The sequence below is a fragment of the Gambusia affinis genome, linkage group LG08 (genome assembly GCF_019740435.1).
Source record: "Gambusia affinis linkage group LG08, SWU_Gaff_1.0, whole genome shotgun sequence".
Taxonomy (NCBI): domain Eukaryota; kingdom Metazoa; phylum Chordata; class Actinopteri; order Cyprinodontiformes; family Poeciliidae; genus Gambusia; species Gambusia affinis.
In genome coordinates, this window is record NC_057875.1 from 13,494,670 (window position 1) to 13,522,491 (window position 27,822).

Genomic DNA, 27,822 nt, shown 5'->3' on the forward strand with positions numbered 1-27,822 from the left:
GTGTTTTCTATTTTTGCCAGCAGAGAGCACTATTGGATCATTACACTGCAATGTGGTTGATGCACAGGATTGAGTGTAATTAGGGGGGGATTTTAAATAATCACCATACTCCTATTTCCACTCATACTGCTCCTATAGAACCTATTATTAAATTACCCACTTCTGAGGAAAAGAACACATTTATATAAAAAAAAGAAAAAACACAGAGTCACATTACTGTTCTTTCAAAAAGCAGAGACTGGATGCTACATCAGAGTCTGGATCCTTAATGCAAACAGTCACAAAAGAACCAGTTCAGTCCTAAAAATATGAAATGCACTAGAGTAGTGAATATAAGAAAATATGGTGTGCAGATCCAAAAGGTTTTGCCAGTAAATGAATCACAGCTTCCTTAGAAGAAGGGACACAATGCCACAGTGTTCTGTTGCTACAGAAGGCTTCAGGTTTAGATCATGGAGGAATATCATGGATTAGTCAGCCAGCCCTTAGAAAGTGAGAAATGTGGGCATGCTGACATTTGTTGCCACTCCTCAGGCATCCTAGACACAACTTCCCAGGCCTTATGATTTTTTTGAGGTCCGACCAGACGAAGTTTGGACTTAGCACCAAAATGGGATTTCTAGGTCTGGTAATGGAACTTCCATCCAAAGTTCTTGTCTGTGTCCCCTGGCTGTCAGCAATGCCGGGGGAGGCCTGCGGTCAGAGAAGCTACAGTTTGTCTCTGTGTCAGCTACTATCCTCTCTACTGAAGAGTCACTGAACACTCATAGAGCTTTACTTTAAAAGAGTCTTCATCTGTGAGAGGGAGCACTAATTCTATGATGAAATCCTAGTCCGACTGTATAAAAAGATAGGCATTTGATGCATGGAGCCTCTCACTCTGGCAATGACTATTCTAAAGACTGTCAAACACACCTTTTTTTTTCCATCTACACCATAAATTTTCCAACCATCTGAGGACTGGTCAAATGTGCAAAGATGAAAAGATACCATAAGTACATCCATCCTCATAAATCTCTCTGGAGATTGTGTTTTTGAAGCACTCAGGGTCATTTAGAGCTCAACACCTGATTTTGTTTCCTACCTGAAAGGTTCTTTATCAGTATAGGGTCTTAGCCACTATCTTGTGTTAAAGCAGTAACTGCATTACACGAACTGTTCTGAGTTCTAAAGCATTTCCCCTTTTAAAAAAAGGTAAAAAGTTTAAAAATGTATTAAACATCCTCTTTCTCATTGAGATACTTAGGTTGACTGACTTACCTCTATATAAAGTTCAATACATAGGCTACAGTCCATTGAAAAACGTTACTCTTATTCTTGAAATTTTTGCTTTGCAAAAAGATATTTATGATATGTACCTAGATAACATAGTACATAATTTTGTAGCAGAAAGAATAGGATCCTCTGTCATAACAGTCTGAAAAGTATAAAGTACATTTTCAGTCAGCCCATCTGAGTCAATCTTTTGTAAACCACCTTTCAGTGAAGTTATTGTTGTAAGTCTGTCTGTGTTCCAGATTTGAACAATTTTTCACATATTCCTTTTTGGTAAACCAATTAACTATAGCTCTTGCTGTATGTTTAGGATAACACTTTTTTCCACAAAAAAGGGAACCTCTGCTCAAGTCTCAAGTGTCTTCTTCCTTTCAATGCTGACCAATGCTAAAAAAAGCTCCCCTCAGCATGATGAAGTTCAAAAAGTTCAATCTTGATATCGTTGGACCAGAGCTTCTTCTTTCATGTGTTGGCAGAGGCCCCTTCAAGGCTTGTGGAAAAATTCAAATTGGAACTTTTCCAGTGTTCTTTCAACAATGGCTTTCTGCTAACCACTCGTCTATAAAGTTCAAACTGCGCAAAACTCATCGGTGCCCAGTCAAAAGATTCTTTCACTTGAGTCATGAATCTCTGGAGCTCCTCCAGAGTTACTATGGGACTCTTTAGATTCTGTGAGTAATACTCTCCTTACCAATGAGATGACAAAAAATGTGGATATTGTTTTTATCATTACCACTTTATCCCAGACTGGTCTGGTGTATGAATTGAGCTTATGAAAATCAGAATTTATCTTAGCACTAAATTACACCCATGTGAAGTCTTCTGAAAGAAGACCAATAAGAAGACTTTGGTAACACTTTATTTGACAGGTTGTGAATAAAACTGTCATGACATCGTCATAAACATGACATAACACCTGTCATGAACATGAGTAAGTCTTCTGAAAGTAAACAGCCACACTGGAATTTATTTAGGAGTATCTGAATAAAGGGGACAGATAATAAATGCATGCCAAAGTTTTCAGATTTTACAGAAAACCATGTGTTATTTTCCTTTCTCTTCACATTTATGAAGTGGCTTTGTTGGTCTTACACAAAGTGCTGGTGTAAGCCCAATAAAATATGCTTAAAGTATCTGGGATCATGTGCCAAAATGGGAAATGGTTCAAGGGTTATGAATGGCTTTGCAAGCACTGTAGCACGTCATAGTTTGACTAATTATGTTACATGAAAAGCAAAAATTTAGTGTGATGAATCTTTTTTGTTAAAATTGTATGAAGTCAACCACTTTCAAATTTTACGATGACACAGTCAAAGGAAAGAGTTGTAGAACCCAGTCAAGATAAAACCAGTAACAAGTGTTCAGATCCCACCCAACAACTGAATAACTACATGTGATTTACTTTTCTTTGTTTGATGCTTTTCACCTTGTCTCATACTTTGCTAAATCTTGTAGAGGTATTTAACAAGTTATAAGGGAACCTTTAGACTGAGACCTAGTTGGGTTTTGGTCTGGTTGTGAAAAATCACATCCCTTTTACACCTCTCCACAATCTGAATGCTAGTGTCTGCTACCAACTCTACCACAGGTTGGAGAAACTGGGGTTAATGGCCCTGCCAGCATTTCCAGCGGGTAACGCTTGATCCATTACCGCAAAGTCAACAGTGCTCATAAATCACAGCTCCAATTGAGTTTGCCTAGACTGGCTGTTGCAGTTTTGGCCTTCCTATGAATGCCTCCAACAACAAAAAGAGCAGTATGAGCATCACAAGGACTTTAGAGAAGTAGCACCAAAGCCTGAGCTGTCAGCTTGCAAAGAGTGAAAGGTAATTTATTTCCTTTCAGAAACCTTGTCGACTTCCCCTACCGCCCTGTGCGGCTCGATAAATCTTCCCTTGCACTAGTCTCCTTCGTATAAGTCAGACTTACTTCATACAGACACTTTTAACTTATTAATCTGCCGCCTTCATGGCGTCTTTGGTATGGCTTATTCAGTTATATCTTAAAAAGCATAAATTGCTCTTGGACTGTGTATAAAGAAATTGTGGTGGTGACAGAATTGCAAGTTGGGCACAACCTGATATCAAATCCTCAGCGACTAGTCTGAAATTTGTTCTATAAAATTGTGCTTTAGAGGAGTTTTTACAAGTCAATTAAGATGCATGTGCGTATGTGTGTTCTTTAGGCCTCCTGTCAAATCCCACAGTTTCTGTGGCGCCCCATATGGCTTGACCACAACACCACCCTGATGCGTGAGACTGCTGAATGTTTAAGAACTGGTGTATTTGTGGTATCAGCCCATCTGTGTTTTGTGTGTGGGCAAGCAACTAACCAGACTAAAAGTGGATAAACTTCCCTTTTTTTCCTTTTCTTCATTACTCTCGCAGGGTTGTGTGTTGATTTCTTGCAGGAATGAGAGAGTGGGTGAAAGGTGCTTGAATGAAAAGTCAATTTCCTGAGTCTTTTTCCTGTCATTTTTGTGGGGGATGTATGTGGTGTTGGCTCGAGTGAATAAATGGAGGTACCACTGTGAAAATCTCTGTCCATTCATCACATCAGTGCCTTACGTAATTGCTTCTGGAGTTTTTAAGGCATAAAACGTCCCATTGAACATTATTTTCCTTTGCATTCTGGGTGCTTTTGAACTTATTTTTCACAAGTGGGTGACTAGAAACAAACTCTCAGGCCTATAAATATACATCTACAGTATCTGAAAGTCATTTTTGTAAGAAACCTGTATAGTAAAGACCTAAAATGGGAAACTGGAAACCTGGAAGACATCCTCCTGTATGACTCATTCTTCAAATCTTAAGTACAGATTTTGCTACTTGAAAATAAAGATTCCTTGACAAAGTGAAAAGGAATGAAAATATGCAAACTAATGGCTGCTGCTAAGGATGATATATAACCGGGAGCAAAAGAACATTTTGTATTCGAACAAAGTTGGTCTGTTAGAAGAAGGATAAAGAAAAGAATCAGCAAACTCATTAGGGCGATATTACCAAGGACAAAATTGTGATGGCAAGGTGACTGGGTCAGAGAAGTTCCAAACCTGCATCTCTTATCACGTCTTCCCAGTTAAGAGGAATCTGAATGATCCAAGGAAGGAAAAGCGGTGAACCACTGATAGTGCTAAATAGTGCTGAAATAACCTGGAAGTGATGGCTAGACTGTCATACAATCCAGTCATAGAGCTGCTCTAACTCAGACTGCTGATATTTATAATGAAGAGGTGGCAGAATACACAGCCCAGAGCCTAAGAAGACTTTCCAGTTTTAGCTGTTTTACATACTATTTACATGGAAGAATGTATTTCCATACCCATGTGCATTAACAAAGACATACAGAGTCACTATCTGCTAAATAGTCTAACAACTCCAGACTCAATTTTTCTAAAGGTAAATACTACTTCTTAAGTAGTAAGGGTGATTATGCAAAAGTACAGAAAATTCAGTTTCACGCTTACATCAATTACAGAAATTACAAACAGTCTTCTACCAACATCTTAGTGCCAGATAGAACAGAACACCTCCAGGGATGTATTGGAGACCCCACCTCAACAGATCCCAACAGGTTTAAAAGCAAAAGGTTATGGCCAAAAATTTCAACATGTGTTTAAAAAAGTGGATAGAAGCAGCCCACTCTTATTTTACACAATTAGATCTTCAGCAACAGAAGCCAGTTACAATGTGCAGCAATATTTTCTTACTGTGTGGACAGCGCATGCTGGCCACACCCATTTGACTAGACATGGTAAGAAGTGATATAAAAGTAATTCTGGTCCACACCGAGGATTTTTAGTTTTTTTTGTTGTTTTGTTTTTTTTATCCATGCTGGCCCTCTACAGAATTGTGTCCTGAGTGGAAATCACATCACCCACATCAAGACTTAAGAAATGTGTCATCCTTTGGTTGACCAACTGCTGTCAGGGAATCAACTTAGTAGTCTTTGACAAACAAACAAATCAGCACTCTTCTGCACATGGTCAATTAGTCAACAAAAAATAATGGTGAAAGCACCCAATGTCTAAAGCAAACATCTGGATTAATTCATCAGAAAGCCTAAAGAAAAATAGTTTAAGAAATGAAGTTTAAGAATGAATAAACTTGTAAAAGTAAATATTTGAGAGATGACTTAAGACTTTTTCTGCAAAGTTATATGGATGACAAAAAGTTGTGGAAACAGCAATGCTCCAAAGGCACAAAGCTCTTACAGAGCCAATAGAAAAGCAACAGCAGGGTGAGCAATCCACTCTTACAAACAATGACTTCTTTTATAATAATGTAAACCAATAACTGGCAGAAGCAGAAATTTCTCAGGATGCTCATCTTTTCCAGATGCTTGCACACTAAAATATCATCACAAAGTGGTCTCAGAGATCAGAGAGAAGGCAAAGCCAGATGAAGATGAGAGATGATGAGGTTGGAGTCAATGGAGAGTAAAGGTAATGTATTACCAGGATTGCAGGGAATGCCATTAAAGAATGGGAAAATGGTACAAAGTGGTGAGTGTTAGAAACCAAACAGAGAAGGGTGGAGGGAGGCTTTCTGCGTGCGTAGTTTGGTAGGCTGTGTAATGGAAGTGATGGAGAGGGGGGCTGCATCAGGTGGCAGAATAATAAGTGTCTGACTGCTCTCCTCACACCTCATCCAGCACACGTGGTCCAGCGCAGGGAATGCACAGTGAGAACGGCTGGCTTAGGGCCCGTGGCGGGGCGTGCCGCCAAACCTCGGTCAGCTTGCCTGCCTACTCCTCTGTATTTTTGGAAACATCTATTATGCAAGCATTTCGGCTTTTAGATCTCAGCATTTTTGTCTGTTTGAAAGGAGGAGAGAGGAGGGGAGATATGTCGGAGAGTCCAAGTTGCTGTCACAACTCAACGACCACACACTTATTAAAACAGAAGCGCTTGATGTGGATGCACCAACACTTGCTTCCTTTCAGAAGTTTGCAACTTTAATTTCTAAGTTCCTGATTAAGACAGCATAATTAATGAGTCATCTGCCAGAGGGCTGGTGACGTACTGTCAGAATCCTTTGGAGCATCTGAAAGATGGCAGCGTCTCGGCACTTCAAATGAAACAGTGAGCACAGTTATCCTTGTGCCCTCAACCCAAACCCCACCCTTTGCACAATGCGGTTGGCTGCTCAGTGGGGAAGATACAGGCAGCTTTAGTGTGTCTGTGCACATCTGAGTGTGTGTCTAATGGGTTTTGGCGTGTAATTCCAGAGGCTCCCCCTCACTCTCCCTCACAAGATTTTCCTGCTTCTCAGACAAACTTTTTCTTTTCTTTTCAAACCACTGGATTCTGGACTCAGTCTCTTTCCATATTACAAACCACAACATTCCACAAACATGATGGAATCTTTGTTTTAGAGCAGTAAAGGTTATTTTTTCCCCTGTTATTTGACCCAATTTTCCGGATTTGCGCATGTTTATGGAATATTACGTGTGCGGCTGGAAAAGAAATAGGATTTATGCGATAGAATGAAGAACATGAAAAAGTAGATAAGGATATTAGCGAAGGGTGGCCCAGACAAAATTTCCTGGCTAAGATCCATAGCAACAGTAATTTTATCCTTAATGGACAAAATCCGGATTTCAGGTGTTATCCTTCTTTAATCTGTCAATATTTGCTTGTCCTTTCTTCTGCCTGGGTTGAAGTATTCGGTTCCCTCTTTAAATTGTTATAGTTTTATTAAATGGAAAGAAACTGAGAGAAAATGAGAAGAGAATTCATTAACATGAGCTTTGCAACCTCCAAAGTAATTACCACGCTCACGTCTGGGGTTGCACTGGTGCACATTCAGGGTGATTTTAATCAGAGTACAGTTAATATACCACACACCAAGTTGTAGGAGAAAAACATCTTAACTTTTAAAGCCTGCAAAAATACTCATTAGTAAAGGTCAACTAAATCAATATTTTATGCAGACTTCTTGAAAAAACGGAGAGCCGATTCCAGATCGTCTGGTTAAAATTTCTTAATTTATGCACACATTAGTGTGTCTGTATTTCAGCAGCAGACACACCTTCCACTCTGCATAGGATGATGATTCAGAAGCAACTGCTCAACACAGGCAGAGATTATTTTCATATTAAATGTGAAAATAACTGTCTTCCAGAACCTCTGGAGGGAGGTCCCTGTCTTATCTGCAGTAGACAATGTTCTTTGCATCTTTATTTGGTATAAATCCAGATTAATGCCTCCGAAGGCTGAAGATAATTGGCTGTGTGAGAGTAACACTTAACATCCTCCTTTCACACAGGAAAATCAGTTGTGGCACACTGCCAATTACCTCCGTGAAATAAATATCAGCTTCTGTGTAAATGACATCCAAATGGAAATGTAACAATGTTAAACTTAATTTAAAAAATCTCACATGAACCGATATTGTTCTTTTGAGACTATAGTTTTGTTCTAAAGGGGCTGCATTGTGTATTTTGTATGTCTTGGATTAGCTATTAGCTTCAGTCTCTGGGACTAACTAATCACATTTCAACAAATCTAAACTATCCCTTTAGTATATCTTAGAATACCACAAAAAAAGCAACTTTGACTATAGTTGGTTGAAATTAGAATTTTAAAAGACTATATGTACTTTAATCTGAAAGCCACAACATGATTGGTCTTTATAAATGCTTAATTTAGACTTAAGCAGATAATGACTGTACCTAAAATTGGGATAATATTTGTTGTAATTTGGAACTGTGTGAGTAAAAGTGAGTTGAAATAAAAAAGTAAAGAGTCGTATATAATCTATGTCCTATCTAAGTAAGGGATAGTCATTTTTATTTAAATAAAATCTTTGTGATGTTTATTTCTAAAAATCTTATAAAAGTTCAGTGAATTTTTCAATATGAAGGATATGGACATATATAATGACGGTCTAAAGGCACAGTGTTAATTTAAAGCTCTAATCATTGCCAGCAATAGAGTTGCAGTGGATGGACCCGCACACGTAAAAGAGAACTAAAAGGAATGAAATATGGCCAGCTCATCTTCAGGCTCACACAACAAGGAAATAATAAATCAGTCGTTTTAACTGTCCTTCAAATTGCTGAAGAGAACTCAACCATCAAATAACAACGAAGATGGTAAAAAAAAGTAAACAGTTTTTTAATTTTAACCACTGTGCTTCATATAGTAATTTTTTTTATCTGAAGGTGATACAATATTATTGGAACATTTGATCTACCTGTTTAATATTAACTTTTCAGCTCTACATGCGTCAGTATACACCTTAAAGAGCCCTGGCTTTATGTACAGGAGTAAGAACACGATGTTTATCTATTATCTAATGCAAACATTTTCACAGTTTCGTGATCATTCAGTAATTTCTGTAAGCACACTTTAACAGTCTCCCATTGATGATTGCTGCTTCAGAAGTGCATCATGGAGGAAGTTTTTTTTATTTATGAAGGAACTGCATGTTTTGCTTCATAACTTCCACGAAGCCAGAGTTGGTAAGTGATGTGTGGGGCCGTTGCATAGGTGAAAGTCCAGAGATGAGACTAGGCTTGCATAGTTACAGCCCAAGTGTCAGTGGCCTCTGGGGACTTAAGCTTCTCCTACTGACCCGTCACCCTGCTGCCCATGAATCACTGAACAAACGCACCCAGGGAAAGCATGCCCAGACAGGCAGGACTGTGTGTCCTCGTGCCACTGCATTTCATCCTGACATATAATGCAGGCACTGCAAGACAATCCTTAAGCCATGCACGCTTTATTTGTACAGCGTCACAAAAGTCCAATAATGATTTTCACAGATGGCGTATCTGTAGTGCTTCACAGTAGGGGTCTGACATTTTGAGTAGTTTGGTCATTAAATATCCTTCTACCAAAAAACTGAACAAAATCCTCAAATAATTTGAGTGTAAAACTTGTCCAGTGTTTAATAAGTTCCATATGCTAATTTTTAAAACAAAAGCAACTCAGCAGTGTTTCATTCTTCGATGTTTCACTTTTTATAAATGGGTTTTATTAAAAACTTGCACTCCTGCATGTTTGGGACTGGAGGGTGCTCAATGAGAGATGTAAGGAGAAAGTTTATTAACATGAATAATCCCTCTGGGCAACAGTAGTAACCTTTAACCTTGAGCTAAGAGTTTTGCTTGTAAGACAAAGCTTTCTTCACATTTAACAAGAGGATAGACAGTCGAGTCCCAACATGTGACAGTGAAAGGGATTTTCCCTCGAGAGGATGGGCTATAATGAATCTACCAATGCCAAATAAAAAACAGTTAAATTTAGTAAATTATGATCTACAAACCTAACAGATGTGCACTAGAGTCTTTTGTAAATTAATCTTTGGTGTAAGTACATGATGGCATGAGAAGTGCATGAGAGACTTTGGGTTCTGTGCAACCTCACAGTGCGTGCGACTGCTATGCCATTAAATTGTGCATAAATGTGAAGTATGCAATTGCTTTCATGTATAATTTAGCTGTTTGTTCGGTGACTGCATTTTGCTTTAGGAGGTTTTTTTTTTTTTTCAAAGAGTTGTTTCATGTTCCATTATTACCCAGCAGATGAAGCCAAGAGTTTACATCTAAATATGGGGGAGCAGATTAGTACATATTTCGCCTTCTCCTTCAGACCCCTTAACTTTCTCAGAATACAATCACAAAGGTCAATGTGTTTTAAAGAAATTTGATGTGATAGACAAACACAGCATCACAGCTAAAATATGCAGAGAAAGGACAATAATTAATAGCTTTTAATTTATTTTATAAATAAAAGTTGCATAAATGTGAAATCCATTGGTATTCAGACTCCATTATTATTTTTACATTAATTTTACATTCCTCTCCCTCACTTTTTAATGACTTGGCTATCCAGAGTGAAGGCTGAGAAAAGTAAGAAAAAAGATGAGATGAAAATCCAAAAATTGTGTCAAAAGTAACCTGAATAAACTTCCACCAAAACATCTTCATACTTCTGCTTCTTCCTTTTCTATTCATTCCTGCTCGTCTTTAGTCTTTTCTGCTTTCGTCAACTGACACAAACATGAAAGAACATTTTTTTGAGCTTGGCATTAGGCCATGGAAACTCAAGGGCAGGTGGGGGTTGGTGCTGGGAGGAAACAAAAACATTTATAGAAGATTTAGGATGAAGTTAGTGAAGCAGTCAAATGACTGGCAGTCATGGCTTAATGCTAGAGGCAACAAAGCTAACACAAAGTATAAGGCCATGAGCTGAGGTTATTTCAAGTTAAGTGCTGTGGGGGCGAACCTGAGACGTTTTTCCCAACAGCTTAATTCTGGATCTTATAATAAGAAATGGGTGGAAATGGCACATTAATATCTTTTTGGTATTTATTAATTTTTTTTACATTTCAGTTGACTTCTGTGCCAAAATCAGTAAGCCACAGTCCAATGGTAAAGAATTCAAGGCAGTTTGTTTGAGTCAGAAGCATTTTCCAAATTCACTCTGCCTGCCTCTCTTTAAATAGCCCAAGGAAATGTCCAAATGACCTAATTACGACTCAGGCTTTCCTAAGTAGACTCTGACGACGCATGACACGATTTTCAAAAATATACATAGATGAAAAACAGCAGGATTCTGGTGGTGGATTGCTCTTTTTCTGCCGGGTTTTATTGGTGGGACAGCAAGCTGGATTATGTCAGCTTTTCATGCTTCTTTCTTTAAATCATAACTTTCAAGGCCGTCCCTGTTCAGGGGTAGACCATCAAAGAGTTATTGGACTTAAACGATCTGCCAGAGACATGCACTGTGGTAGATTTGACCAGACCACTTCATCATTGCATGTGCAATACTTCACAAGCTCTGTTTCAGTGAATCTCCAAAGAGCACTCAAGGCACTACTGATCTGTGACATTGATTGGCATTTGTATTAAAAAGCTGCATTGCCCAAACAAACACTATTAAAACGTTCTTACTATTTTGGCTTCTAGATACTTTAGTCCTTTGGTTAAAAAAAAAAAAAAAAAAAAAAAAAAAAAAAAAAAGCATTTGGAAACAATAACAATGAATCGCCTTTGAATAAAAGCCTTATTCACTTCAAGTAGAATCAGAGCTGTGCTGTGATTTACAGCACAGCACAGTGCTGTAAAGTGAAGTAGTCTAACTTTATGATTTTACTTCATTTGTTTGTTGTTCAATAGGTTTTGTGTGTGTGTGTGTGTGTATACATATATATATTCTGTACAGGCAGATCCTGTTAAAAGAGCTTATTGTTATTGTTTGTACAAGCCATGGCTGTGAAATAAAAATAAAGCTGCTTGTTGGACATAGAAAAGCGTGTTAATAGGTTTCATTAATCAGTCCCACCATTTTATATTTTTGGGAGGAGAACATTTTGTCCGCAAAGCAAAGAAAATACAAGCAGGGAAAATGGGCCAGCATAAGAATCACTTATAAATATGGCCAAGACTGGGAGGACTAGACCGTGGGGTCAGAGCATCTCCAAATCTGCAGCTGTTGTGTGGTTCCCAGTATGAAGTGTTCAATATCTGTTAAAAGTAATCCAGAGAAGAACCCTGAGACAGGGTCATTGAGACTCATGAGACAAAAAGCCTGGTCCAACAGATGAGTTACTGAAGTTCAAACTGGTGAAGAAATGTCAGTTCTGTTAGAAAGGTGTCATAATCCACATCGTATAGCAGTTTATTGTGTCTGATCCATCCGTCAATCCTCTTTCACCCCAGAAGGAAAACAAGTCTGTTCTGATGAGGTTAGCATAAGAACAGAAACGCAGCACTGTTTTGCCAGCCCTGCTGTTTCTTCACCACAACACACCATATCAACACCCACATTACTATAGACAAGACTTCAATCTATGCAACCATCACCATCAGCAACAACAACAAAAAAATCATGGATATCTGACTTTCTCTACTTAAGTCAGAAAGCAGTCCACATTTTTTTGCGATTGAACACAATATAATAGAGTTCTGTAATTCTCCTTTCATAATAATACAGTCTGAGAAAAACAAAAAAAACAAACAGAAATCACAATGGAGATGATAGAGAGAGAATATGAGGAAGAAGAGAGGAAGTCAAGCAGAGAAGGGACAGATTCCCAGTCCCAGAGCTCTGAGTCCAGACTGCCAATCTTCCTGCGATCCAGGATGAGATGATACAGTAGCTTTTCTTCACCAGACAGATGTATTTTAACAGGATGCTCCTCAGTTGGAGTATGGAAAATAAATATGGCTTCATCCTGAGAGTTAAACTCTACTTCTAACATTAACTACATTAACGTATCTTACATTACAATAGACATTTTATTCAGTCTAGCCTAATCTCACCAGGATCTTGGGAAACAGCTTTTCTTATCTGAGCTTGAGAGGGTCTGTGTGCTCTCACTTAAATATTATGTGCTTCAGCATAATTTTCAAATACTTTTATTATTATTTGACTATATTTTCAACCCTTTGCACTCATCCCACTATCAACATTCTTTCAGCATCCATGTTGTATGGATGTGAACTGAGATTTGATGGGGCTGCAGCAGGAGGACTACCTGGTGTGTCGCTGTGTTGAGTATGACCAAGGGGTCCGCTGTTGAAAAGGGGCTCTATGCTGCATCTACAGGATCACCTTACACAACCACTTCCTGCTTCCGACCCTGCTCCTCATAGGCAAACCCTGTATGCCAATGCCGAAAAAAGCTCACACAGAGGGGTTCAGTGCACCCAGGGGCTGAGTACAGGACCCTATTCATCCTCTTCCTGAAGCTCCTCCCTGGTATTCGCTGACCAGTCTCAGGAAAGCGTTATTTTAACATTTATACGAGTATTCCTCTGTTGAGGCACTAAAATAAACCAACTGGCTGGTCTTCTCTTTTCACCTGACCTTATGGGACAAAATGTGTCAACTTTTCCATAAAATTTTGCCTAACCCTAACAAGCCAGTGTCTTGTATTGTACACTCCGTCTGTCTGGCTGGGTTACGTGTGGTTCGATGAGAAGTGAAAGAGGTGAGCATGAGGTCAAAGATACGGGACTCCATAGAGAAACAGCTGCAGAAGATGAACCCCATGGTCCAGCTCAATGCAAAAATGTGATCTTTAATTTATTTTTTTTACATTTTGCCAAGATATTACAGCAAATTTCAATATATTTTAATGACAGTGATAGAAATAGTGTTGAATAAAAGTAAAGTGGGTGTAAAATTATTAATTATTTTAAAATTTTCTATGTAAAAAGCAAGAGTGTGACATGGCTCAGAATTAACTGAGCCACCTCAATTAATTATTTGTAGTACTCAGTTTTACTGTAGCAACAGCTACAATCCTTATGGTATATAGTTTGCCAACTTAAAGCATATCCCATATTTGCAAGAGAGCTCAGGCTGTGTCCATAAGATTAAGTCATGGACTAGGCCATTTAAGCTCATGAATATGTTACAATATGTTATAGTCTGGGTAACATCAGTTTCAAGTCTCAAGTCTTTTGCAGCCTCAGATATTTTCTTCCAGGACTGCCCTTTATTTAGTTACACTCATCACTTCTGACCAACCTTCCATGCTGATAAAAAAAACAAACACCTCACCAGCATGATGCTGCCACTACCGTGTTTCACATAGGGCTTGGTGATTGTAGGGTGTTATGCAGAAGCCATCTTCTTGCCACTCTTCCATCAGTGCAAAAATGGGAGTACATGGTGTCTTACTGTTAAATTGTTATTTCGCTTTTTTTTTCTTCATGTTTGAATTCCTCATAAATGTACATTCCCTTGTGTTGGTCTATCAAATAAAATCAAAATAAAATGCACAGATGTTTATTTTTGCACCATTAAAAAACATGAAAGTGGTAGGAACACTTTGCAAGGCACTGTGTAAATGTGTGAGGCGGGTGTAAGCAGGTGGAAGCTGGAGTAATGCTGCTATTCCTGGAATGCTCACTTAATCTAACCTAGACCTGGCAGAAGGGGGGGGAAGGATGGTGGGCTCCACCTGAGTTGGAGTATTTTCACAAGAACCCTAGGAAGGCCAAGGGAGCAGGGGTATGTAAGATTCTTGGGGAAATGGTAAAGTGGGCAAGTAACTCCAAAGATAAACAAAACTGAGGCATTAATGGTGAGTGTCTCACTGTAGTGGATGGTTTTGCTTCCCCCTCTGCCTAATAGGAAAGCCTCAGTGAACTTGATTTCACTACTGTCCTTGTCATCTCACCTTAGCTGCTGGACACTGACTTGTTTTTCTACTTTAAATGCATTAAAACAGCACATGATATATCCATTCCTACCAGGGGGATAGAAAAACATTTAGCTTACAGACTCCCTGGGCTTCCCCCTCGAGTGTCAGCCTCAGATGAGGTGTGAGAAGAATAAGGCTCTGTATGGCCACTGCAAGAAGCCATTCATGCAGGAGCAGCTCAAACGGCAGAGTGCGCAGGACATACCCATCGTGCCTGAAACAGAACCAGTACTGATCCGTTCCCCCTGCTGTCCTAGTGTTGCACAACATCGGTATTGATCTAGTCCGTTCAGAACAAGCGTAGCTCCTGTCAGGCTTCATGTTCGGAGACTGAGCAGGATCACTGCTGGGTTTTAACAGGGTGGACAATTCCACCTCTCATTCAGCCAGAAAGATGTGATGGCTGCAGCATCAAGCTCATTTTCTGAGGACTTGCTCATGGTTCAACAAAAACATGAAGATGCTCAATTCCCCCGTGCATCCTGGTGTCAGTACTATCACTAACTCAGGCAGAGACGCATGCTGAAAACCTGTGTTTCACGGCCAATAATGGCTGATCAACAAACTCAGTCAACCCAGACTTCTGTCCATTCTTTTGAGCCCTCTTCATTGCTGAACAGGAGCCCTTATTATTTGTTGGTGACTACCTGGTCACTTTGGAACAAACCAGAGTCCCTGGCAGAGCTCATGTTGTTTCCCTCAGAGCGGCTCAGGCTCACTGGAGACCGGTGCTGGAGGCTGGGGGAGAGAAAGTAGCTTCTGTGCATCTGCAATGCCCCAGCCTGTCTGCCTTCTTATGCCTGTGTGAGAAGTTGGCAGCTGGGCCAAGCCAAAGATTCACCAAAGTGAGCAGTGTGTATTTAAGGCTATTTTTTTTTCATATTAAGTCCTATGAAAAACATACTGGTCAATGACCATTTAATTAAAAAAATGTGTTTATGTAAAGCCAACAAAGGTAACATGGTATTTTCCTGCTTTGACGGGATGAATGAACAGGTGGTATTTTGAAGTCCTTGACTTGATCCTGAGCTACTGACCCTTTAGGGCAAAATGTGTGGCCTTTATGGAATAACTGCAAGAAAAGAGTTGGTGACAAAATCTTATCAAGTCCAGCTTGAAGTTTGCCTCAAACCATGCAAGAGACAGAGCAAATATGTGGAAGGAGGCCCTCTGATCAGAATGTACCAAAATTTCCCATAAACTGGAAGAAAACTATCGTTGCAGATCCCCCTTAATATCTTCTTCTCACAGGAAAACATGGTAGTGGTAACATCATGCTGAGGGAAGAGGTTAATCTACTAGCAGGAAAGCAACCCTACACATACAGCAGAGGTAGAGTGGCATTGTAGATCAAAGTGTGAGAAAGACCCAATCGATCTCCAGACCTAAATACAACTATGAATCTTTGGCATGATAAAAAAATGGTGTATACAGAAACTGTCCATCCAATCTGACTGTGATTGAGCAATTTTGTATTTGAGAATGTTCGACAATTTCAGTGTTTTCATTGGCAAAGCTGTTAGAGACGTACACAAAAAAGTCTTGCAGTTGTAAGTGCTGTGTAAGTGGTTCTACGAAGTATTAATGACTCAATACCAATGTATGCCAAAACTTAATTGTAAAAAAAAACCATAGTGAAAACCATACAGCATTTTGTTCTTGTTTACATTCATAAACCGCTGTGTGCTTATCATATAAACTCCCCTCAAAATTGCACTAAACATGGTCATTTTAAAGTGAAAAAAACCTGACAAAGTTCAATGGGTATGATTACTTTTGTAAGATACTATACACACACTTTGCTTAACATCTTACTATAAATGTTACTTTTTATTATCGCATAAACTAACAATGTCAAGGCGAAGTGTAAGCACGGCAAAGGAAAGTTTAGAAGAGGATACAAACATGCGATAACAAGTACCAACTAGAAAATATCATTGCAAATAAATAACTACAGTTAAAACCAGTCCACTAATCACTATCTGCTGAAACTGTGTAAAGTTTGAAGTTTGATATGCAATATCAAAGTTTTGTATATATAAACTACTAGGCATTTGAGGAAGCTTCCGACCCCTTCCCACCAAATTGCACATACAGGGACAAAGGAGTAGGATGGATGCTACATAATAGTGTTTTCAATGTGGAGTAATATCCCCTATTTCACGAATCATAGTTTCCTTCTCCTTCATATTTTTACAGCTGTGAACAACTAGATCTGCTCAAATGCTTTAATCCTTGTTGACAGGAGAGGAGGCAAGATATCCAGAAGCTCAGTTTCTCACAGTCACCCAACCAATCAGTGATTCCCTCTTGACCCTATATACATACCAGTATTGATTTACATGTACTGTACTGTATGTATGTGTGTTACTCAGTTAGACTCTGGTATGTAAGGATAATAAATGTTTTTTTTTTTTTTGTCCGAACCTTTGATAAGGATATTTGTTTTAGAACAGAGGACAGGAAACTACAGTGATGCATCAGATATTCTTAACATTAATATTTAGAGAGAATTAAGTGATTCACTGAAGACAAAAACACTGTCTAGATCAGAGGTGTAAATGCCTTGGTTTTTCTTTTCTGTGTTTATAAAGCTTATTTAAATTGTTAGAACCACACATCACAGCTTTAGACTGTTTTACAACCTAGAATCAATAACTCAAATGAAATGACTACTGTTTTGCAACACTTCTGGCTACTTTTTCTTATTGGCTTACAAGATTCATCAGATGGAAACATTTCCACTTGCACAAACCAAATCTAGGATAGCACACTATAATTTATGTGTCAAACTGTATGCCTGAAATGTGCTAGTGTTGCACCCTGAGCAGCTCTGATGAATAAACCATTTGGCCAGGCTACCGGGATCGGAAGCCCTGTCACAGTCCATTAAAAGGCTGAGGCCGAGCAAGGCATTAGTGTCTGGATACCTGCTCCGGTGTCGATATCCTAAAGCTGTCCTGATAAAGCTCCACTAGCAAATCTGTTGTTGTGGCTCTCTGCTTTTCTGTCCCTGTCTGTCATCCCAGCATCGTGTGCCCAACCGTTTGTGTTGGCACAACCTCCATCTCTGTTCAAGGAAAGCCATTAATCTTGGCCAGACTCGACTTCAGAGGCCATGTGAGAACCACTGGTTACTAAAACATGTCTATCTGCTCAAACATTTAGTCAGAAGTTGGAACAATAATTTAGCAAATATTTGCAAATATTTTTTTATATATTTCCTTTTTATTGTGGCACTCATCACCAAACAAATCCACAGAAAAATACTATAGAGAAAAAAAAAAGCGGTTGCACTCAAGCTGGAGCTACACCTCTGTCGAAGGACATTTGTATATAGCTCCATATTTCAGTATTGATATATTACTGATAATAGTAGGCATCTGCAAGATCTAACAATGGCCTACATAAACGTTCTGGAGATCTATCAGTCTGTGATGTCTGGACTCAGGTTAATAACTTTAAATGCTTTCCTGTGATGTCAGTTTTACTGATCTGAATGAACACATAATTGATATTGTGATGTAGAAGCATGAAATCTGTTCATTTTCAGCTGTCTAGTTGACACCTGAAGGTTTTGGGATAAAACTCATAGATATCCAAAACTGTTTATATATCTGGAGCCCAGAAATCATGCCAACTTTCAATGTGGCTATGGTTTTCTTTTTCTGATGTCCAATTCTGTTTTTGTGCTAGACATACCTTTGTGGCCCATAAGTTTAAACTTGGTTTGAGGAATATTAGCTAAGCCTGCATGTTTTCTTTGAATTGTAATGCTTCTGTTTTGCAAATCAACTCCTTAGTCCAGACTTAAGGCGAATACAGGAAGCTTTTGTCATAAGAACTTACTGGAAAATCTTGCAGTTCCTTCAGTGTAGCTGTTGCCCTTTTTCTGGCCTCCATAAGACGTTTACATCTGTTTGTAAATTTTGGAGAAATGTTTAGTTTTTTGTAATGTCACTGTAGTGGCATATTTTCTTCACTTTGAAATGCCTGTCTCATTGTCCAATGTTATATCAATAAGATGCAGATTATTTTGGCCCTTCTACTAACTGGCAATTTGTTTTTACAGAGGTTACCTTGTAGACATTTTGTGGCCTGTCTTTAGCTAAAAGAGGCATTTGCTATGCACAGAGGTGATTTTAATCGTGCCTCAATTCATTTACTGTAACTGATGCCAAATGTGAAGTCAAATCTAGGATCTAGGACTCAACTCGGTTCTATTCCACAGCTTATACGTCAAAGTAAGTTTAAAAAGTTGTTTGTTGACTTTAATTGTTTTGTAACACAAAATACATTGAGGGTTAACCACACCTCAATGTATTTTTTCTGTACATAGCATCACATTTTTTATAGTAGAAATCATACATTTCTTTAGCTTTTATAAAAAGAAACATTCAGCACTTATATAGTTAAAACTGTGGAGGGTAGTGTCTCTTGAAACAGTTCTTAGACAGATTAAAACTAAACATAACCTTATCTGTTAAGCCTACGATCTAGAGACAGTATTCAGCAAGCATTCCTTCAAGAAGTCAAAGGAGCAGAAGGCTATTAAAATGTAATCTGAGATATTAAACTTTATAGACAATTTGAATCAGGCCTCGACTAACCTTTAGAAGCATATTTGTGTTGTGCATAAAAAGATAAATAAAAACTACATTTAGTGATCTGGCTTTGCTGTAAATATGTCCAAGCACATGTTGTTTTTTCATACTGTCATACCTTTCTTTCTATGGTGAGGAAGTCAGCCGCCATTTCTTCAGCACAGCTATGAGAGCAATTACAGAGTCAGACACATCACCAGGTTTCATATACTTGGCAGCAATCTAGGAGGAATTTATGAATGACTTTTGGTTTGTCTAGTCATTTTTCAAACGTTTTGTTTCCCTCAGACTGCGACTGCTTGAATAATCTTAGTGATGTAATCTCACCACAGATGTTGAGCTGATGTTCCACTGTTAAAGAAAGCAAAATGTAAAAAAACAGAAGTCGGGTGAAGGGGTCAGTAATTTTCCTGCTGTAAGTTGGAAAATGACATCACAGTGTGGCAGCTGATAAGACCTTTAAGTATAGGTTCCTCATGTGGTCTTGTTCTGAACTTAAGGGATCTGTATGTTGTTTATCAGGTATAGTGGGTAATTGCACAATTGAAATTGAGCTGCTAGTAGCCAGAACCTTGCATCATCTGAATGTCTGGATGAGACTGAAAGCTTGAGAAAGAACAACAGAATGTTTTTACAAGCCTTTGTTAAAACTGGAATGTTGAAATCAGCCAAGATCAGAGTCTGGTCCTCACTGAGGGTCAGAAAAAAATACACGTGTGGTAGCGTCATGATCTTATCAGAGTGAAAATCCCCTGGTGACTCATTTATTAGCACACGCTAGAAAAAATTTGGTAAAGGAACAATTTTCTAAACTGAGAAAAACGAATAAGAAACAATTATACAATCTTCTTCAAAAGAAATAGTCTTTGTTGTTTCCCATCTAGAAAACGCTTTGAGCAGATATTTTGGATTGTAACACATTATCATATATATATATATATATATATATATATATATATATATATATATATATATATATATATATATATATAAACATTATCATAGCTGTGGATGAGAAGGTATAACACTATAATAGTTTCAGACCTAAAAATATAAAATTCATCAATACATCTCCAGGGTCTCCAGTTCTCCTCACCTGTACAAACAATCAATTCAGTCACTTGTATCCAAAACCTAAGTAGGCAAAATACTTAACTACTCCACTTGATGCAAGAACTGATCCTCAACCTTAAAGGGGAAATCCACCATGGTCTCATATTTAAAGGAGCTGGCTCTCATCATTGTTTTTAGTATGACGATTCTAAAACAAGGCATTATTCCAAGAACCTACAATAAAATACAGACAAAAATCAAAATAAATTGACTCTATCCTCTCTGCAGTGGTTACTTTGCAGAGATTTTCCACATTCCATTTGTCCAACTTTTTCTTGACTTTGTTCCAACTTAATTTAAAATGTTAAGCAGGCAGTGAGAAGAAAATTATAGAGCATATAAAAACAAAGAAAAACCCAAATAAACAACAATAAAGAAAACCCAGCAGTTGTTTTGGGACAATCTCTAGTGCAGCGTTGCTGTAGCAAAGCTCAAGATATTCTTTTGTATTATGATGTTGTCATCTGTTCTGTCCCACCTAAAAGATGCAAGAAAACATTGCAACATCTCTGATCAAAATCCATTTAGTTCAACTAGTTTTTGAAAAACCCTCGAAATATATATGTGAATTAGCACTATCGTTTCTCTTTCATTTTTGTGACAACTATAAGGACCTGTACGTAAAGAGAGTGATGTTAATTTGATGACAGTTTGATATTTTCTGTTGTTGTCTTAATGTAATGGGTTACACTGAGTATAAAGAAACAAACTTGCATGTGTATCCGGTACTTTGAAAAAGGATCCAGGAACAGGCAAGAAAAATAAAGTATGCAAGAAAGATAAGTCTCCAGTTGAGAGGAATGGTAGTGAATCAGGTGAGAGTGTTTGTTTCTGAGGAAACGTCTGAGAATCTCAAACAGGGATTATGTCTACTATTTCTGGAGCTGCTCTCAGTTAAAAAGCTCTTTAGTCTCTGGTCCAAATCACCAAATCCTCCGAAAAACAAACACTGTCTCGTTCCGATGATTTTCCTGTTAGTCAGTGGGAAAATAGAAACAAAACAGTAGCAGTTGAGAATGAGACACCAGGGTGGGTGTCTGCACTGACACAAAGTCCTGCCCTGAGACTGGAAATAGACAATGCATCTGAGGAATGACTGTTTGGTATGTGAGTGAATCAGTGTATGTGGTGACCTTGTTGGAAAAGGGCCATACCAGCAGCAGTTGTTCCATACTTCCAGGCATTAGGTGGTTTTATTAGGTGGTTTTATCTATCAGCACTCAAAAAGCCCTGAGGGCCCAGATACTGGTTACGCATAATAGGACCAAACTTGTACGTGCTGCCTGGATGTTGTGGTGAAAGGAAATGTTTGGCACAGTACTAGACACACCAACTCAAGATCCTCTTGGGCTTCACAAACATATTGTCAATTTCTTGAAGAATCATTTGTTCCCAGCATTCTCCCTCCTTTGCATGTGCTGTAATTACCCAGTATGTGCCGTCCCACAAGTCCACAATTTGACATTTCAATCCTTCCCTATTGCTTTGACCCTTCTTTTTGTTTGGTCCTCAGCAGCTCTTTTGCTGCTCCCTCTTCAGAGACAGACTCTTTAACAAGCCTGCCCTGCCTGGGCAGTAGACAGAATGGGGAGGTTATTTTTAGATTACCCACAGATTAAAAGTGGAACATTTTTCTTCTTCCTTGTAAAAATAGTTCTCTTCCTCCACTTTATGATAGACTTTAGCTTCTCTGCTGGGGATCTCTTGTTACCTCCCCCATTGCAAACTCTTCCCAGACTCATTTAGCCCCCCTCAAACCTCTGCCGATTCCAAACCCCCTAACCCCCATCGCACTCATCCTCTCCAAACACTGACATCATTTGACAGACTGCACTCTTTCCTCTGCATGTGGGGGCTGCTCTTTTCTGTCTGCACACCATGAAATGGGTGAAGATAAACTCTTGACACAAATCAAGCAACAGAAGAAAAAAATAAGCTGTCAGAAACACACATCTGCTGCAAGAAAACAAGCCTGGTGCATCATTACATCCTTAGTATAGTTCTCCTCAAATGACCTTCTTCCAGAGTTAAACAGCTGCATTAGACTCATAGCTTGCCTTTGCTAACTCCTGTATATGTGCAGGTACACACAAACACACACTGTCAAAAGAATGCTAAAGGTATGACTCATGCAGTAATTAGGCCATTTTGTTTGTTAGGTCATTATATCTGGAAGTCTGGCAGGTGACGGGGGGGCTTAACTTAAAATTTACTCTTCATGAACTCCAACCCGAGGCTGACTCTGCAAATACAAACACACATACCTAAGTTTTCCCCACCATGTGGATCACATCATCTCTGGCCTGAAATGGTAAAGTTAAAAAAAGGGGGGGAGACATGGTCCTATGGATTTTACTAGTCTTACACTCCATGACCCGTGCCAAGGGTCTAAACTAGGATATAGCTCCTGTTAGTTTCCTTGAAAATGGGGCTGTTTCTTAACAAAAAAAAAAAAAAGTTCTGTTTTTAGACTCACAGCTTTTCCCTCACCCTTAATTTGAAGGAGAGACTTCTTAAGCAGCAGGAGATATTGCGTGGTAGTCGGCCTGGCAGGAACCAAGCAGGAAATCTTTCATTAAATCTCACTCATGGTCCGTCTGTCCTGACTTAAAGCTGTGTGTTAGATTTCAACTATAAGAGGCCCAGCACAGTTCAGCTGAAGACAGTGGTGATTCCTGGAATAATGCCACCCTGGATGAGGGTATATATATAAATAAGTCCAACAATTCTGTTGAATCAATTAATTGTATTTTTCAGTACTTTTCACCACTGTAATGATATACAGTAGTTCTAGATCGAGACGATTGTGATCACACAGACTTTAAGCTTACTTTTAAAAAAGTTTAGAATATAATTACTTTGATGTTTTTACACCCTCATACATAACACACTGAATAAAGGTGCAACAAATTAGGAATTGTATTTTCAATACTGTATTCTGTATAGAACAATCAAATTCAGGTCTTGCCTGTTCAAGCATTTTCTCAATTTGTAACTAGAGATAAACACGGGGGAGTAAAAAATAAAATAAACTTTTACTGCTGTGCAAATAAGCCATACAGTATCTTTTTTTTCCCTCTCTTTGGGGAGTCTGCGCCACCCTCTGACAGGATGGTGCGGTGGGCAGTGAGCCACATTGCCCATTTCAAAAGCTGCCATTGGCTGAAGGGTTAGAGTTAGCTCTGCATCCCAGTCGTGGTGGGAAACAACCATTATTGTAAAGTCATGCATCAAACTTTGGGATTTGAACTTTTTGATGAACAGCTGTGTTTGCGTGCATGATCAAAGACTCTCTTTTCTAATGAACTTTCAAGATATGCTCACAAAAAGGTCTCCACAAAGAGCAAAGTCAAAGAGCCAGCTGTTGTAAAAGAAAAAAGAAACTTGAGAAGAGAAAGTTATAAAGATAAACCAAAGGAGAATATAAAGTCTAATAACATGACACTGGTAAGTTACAGTACATCAAACCACTTTAAATTGCTCCTTCTCAAGCCTGTTTTACTGAAGCATTGGGAGCTGTAGTCAGAAAACAAGGAACACATTTGGGTTAATTGACAATTATATGTAAAAATATCTATGCTGGTTATGTTACTTTATCCAAAACATATGCTGCAAATGGGAGAAGCAGTCCTGCATCCGAAATTCTCTGCCACTCCTGCTCTCTCTCTATCTTTCATCTCACTCACTCGGAAAAACTATGGAAAACTAAATGTCAGCAATAATATTTTTTTTCTTTGATGCAGCCAAGTAGTTGAGCTCCAAAAAGATTTCCCTAAAGTAGAAAGCTCACCAGTACTTTTGGAATTATGAAAGCCATAGTTGGCAGTTCTTCAGTTCTGAGTGTGCCATTCTTTTTTTACTGGGGTGATTAGACTACAGTGTCAGGGTAAAGTTTCAAAGAGACATGAGGATTTATAAAGAGCAAAATAAGGTGAATCAACAGGTAACTTTCCCCTTCATGGAGGGAGGCAAAGACTGGTGTGTTTATGTGTTGGGGCAAGAAAGAAGGAGCACCTTAGGTAGAAAACAGAAAGGGACTTGTTCAGAAAGAAGGGAGTAAGAAGGAGGTAACATTAGTGCTCATTGTTGATAGTGAGCATAGGGGATTCCCTTACATCCACTCAGGTGTACATCTTCTGTTTATTCTTTTCATATAGAAGCGAGAAAAAGAGTCTTTCTTGGTGTTGGTTTGCTCATTAGGTTTTTTGCAACACTAAGAAATCTGATCGGCTTCCTCTTTTTCCAATCTATAAAAGGAAAAACAGTTTCCACCTGAGGCAATACAGTATTTATGTTAACAGCTTGGCCTTCAGTAGGAAGTTCCTTATGCAGCTCACAGTAAATGCAAATAACATCCCCAATCTGGACATAATATTCTTATGTCATAGTATGTTTTTTTTTAGAGTCCATTCATCTTTCAGCCCCAGAACAGTCTGTGGATCAGCTACAGAAAGGGACTGAGAAGGAGGTAACATTAGTGCTCAGCACTGCTCTAAAGGATTTTTTGGCTTTGCAGCAGTGGTAGTAACTGCTTAAATTTTACTACAGATGGTTCCACAGCATAATTAGTTTCCTATACTAAATATTAGGGTCTTTTTGAATCGCAAGTTTCAGAGTTCCAAGCCAGAACATCAACTAAGATTCAAATTCAACACCAGCCAAAGTCATAATTCTGACTTGGAGAGTTGCATATCCCAGAGTCATCTCGAGTTCAACATCTGAATGGCTGCCACACAAAAAAACATAATCAAACTTGCAGAAATGTCCATTTCTGTGTATTTGTATTTGGCCACACACGTACTGTAGACTGTTCATGTTTGACAGTTTAGTACTTTTGTAGTTTCTTAGTACAATATATATTTTTGAAAACAAAGTATTCAAAGTATTTTTTTTTGTTTGTTGTTTTTTTTAACCAAAGACTGAAAGTTTCATAAACCACAAATACTGTGTCATCTGCAACCAGTACAGAAGAATCCAGTCCATGTTTACCGCTCTATCTTTTGCATGATATTATTCATTCCAAAATGCAACTTTAAAATACTCCTTTTTGTGACCTCAACAATATTAAAAGATTTCATAAATCCTTACCCTTTTTTTGTTCAATATCTGTTCAAATTGGAATCATCCAGTTCAGGTTTAATCAGCTTTGGCAAGTATTTTAGATTCTGAATTAAAGATTATCAGAAGTCATTAAAACTTATGAAATATTTAGTTAGCATTAACAGGAAGCTAGTAAATGACTGGGTGCTGGGTGTGTCTAAATTCAAGGGGCTACATCCTTTCAAAACCACATTTGAAGTTTGAATAAGTCACAATGATGCTAAGAAGGTCTCCTCCAAATGCAGTCCACAAATGTGTCCTGTTGATGTATGATCTGGTGTATCTTTAGCAGCCCACCCTCTCTAAAGATTCACTGTGAGCTGAATGGAAATGTTTTCTTTTTGCAGCAATGCTAAATGATGTGGGAAATAGAGTGGGAGACGAGTGCAGTTTAAAAAAGAAGCATTTTAAAATTTGGCACTACAAAAATTAAAAGCTTAAAGCGGTTGTGGTATTAGGCTTTTATCATTTGTAGAGATGTGGTATAACAAAATGTTTTGGAAGAGGAGAAATTAATTAATTAATAAATTAAAAAGAACTAAATAAGTAATAAAATAACTTGGCAGGATCTAAAGCTCCATTATTGCTAGGCATAATAAACTATTAAATAAGCCCTTTATTTATCAAATAGATGATGATCACACTGTCAGAGCTTTTAAAATAAAAAAAATAAATAGCCACAGCCAGTATACTTTTATTTATCCTTATCATTATTTTTACTATAGCAAAAGGAATGTGCAACATACTCTTATTTGTGCTGTTACTCATAAAAGTAACCAGTTACTTTAACGATGTTATCAGCATAATCACACTGGGTTTCTAATAGGAGGTATTAGGTATAAGCCATCAGGCTTGTGAGAATTGCTCACAAGCCTGATGGTTGGTCACTGGTTGCTGGTCAATGTCCATGGTGGTTAGTCACTGGTTGTTGGTCAAACATAAAACTTTTACACAGAATTAACCAAAACACACCAACTCTAAAACCATAATTTTCCCATGCAAGAAATGAAAAACAACTTACTTGAAGATAGAAATTAAGAAAAAATGGGGCTTTGTGTGTTATTCGTTAATAAATCAGTCTATATGGAAATAAAAAAATTGGTTATATAGTGCAGAATGACACAAATAATGTTCATATACTTGTTAAATAATAAAAAAAAAAAATCTGATCTCCTAGCCTCAAGAAGAACCTATGTAGAATATTAATATCAAACAATGTAGCTAAGCATCAAAAGTCTTTCTTTCTTCTACAGCTATCAAGGAGCTGTTAACGTCTCACAGACTGTCAGTCTACTGTCTAACATTTAAGAGAGGCTGAAAGAGATTGGCAGATGAAGCCACACTCTTTGACCTGCTTGCTGCTTTAACATTTCCCATCTGCACCAGCGATCACATATGGTTCACATAGAAAAACCTCTTCCTTCTCCCTGGAAGTTAAAGGCGACATGCAAACATGGAAACGAGATATACACTACTGTGCTGGGACTCGTTCTTGAGAGGTGGCACTGGCTTTATGCTGCAGAAATAAAACTAATAGATGGTCATGAGAAACCACAAAGCACCATTTAAATATAAGCACATGGACGTCAGCATGAACATAGCTGCACACGTATGGAAACAGAGATAAGCCCCCGAACATTGCTTTGAAATGGGAAGATTCTTAAATATTAAGGCAAATGGTCATCATTTAGGGGTGTGATTCTATCTTGACCGGATGAGCCCTCAATGTGCTAACACAGATCTTGTCAAGGGATAAAAGAGGCAACATGGGAAACAGCCAGGTAGTGCGGTTGACTACATTTAACCGTTTAAAGCTGCAGTTTGTAACTTTTACAAATGGCATGTTTTTTGTTTTTTTTTACATATTTGCTGAAACTGTTCATATGTCATCATGACAGCATAACATCAGACAGATACTCTGTTAAAAAACAAAATCAAGATCCTCCATCTCCTACCAGTGCTACTACTAATGTCTGCAGAAATACACTGCTCCTGGTCAAAAACAACCAGAGCCAGGAGGTTTTAACAAATACTTTAAAAACATATTGTTTATAAAATAGCATACTGCAGTTTTAAATGATGTTTTCAAATTTAAATGTATTGTTAATGGGTGATATCATTGTTCTGGCAAAAAGTGGCAAACTGAGACCCATGAATGCAACTTAAATAAATTTAATAAGACCAATCCAAACAAGTTTGATGTAAAACTAATCTAAACCTCTGCAGTCCAAAATAAACACACCGTCTGTCTTTTAAGCTACCGAAACTGGTTAAAGTCAAATCTCTAATGACCAAAACAAATATCTAGTCTGCCTTTAACAGTGAATTACATGATTATGAGATGTAAAATCATGTACTGTTTTATCCTTGTTAGTATAGAGGCCTAGACCTCGAGGCTAAGTCAAGTCCGGAGGCCCAGTACACAACTCAAAATCGGATCCTGAGATCCAGACAACAAATTTAAACATCAAAGCACAATCCTAAACCGAGTCTGAATTCTGTTTTGTGATATAAGGTTGACAAAAGTCAGTGGTTCCCAAAGTGTGGAACGCGCCCCCTGGAGG

General features: G+C 38.3%; 1 protein-coding gene across 4 annotated transcripts in view; it reads right to left on the reverse strand.

The window, feature by feature from the left end:
- Nucleotides 1-27,822, reverse strand: part of LOC122835340 (zinc finger protein 469) — a 243,791-nt gene that overhangs the window by 13,089 nt on the left and 202,880 nt on the right. The gene's annotated exons all lie outside the window — the stretch shown is intronic.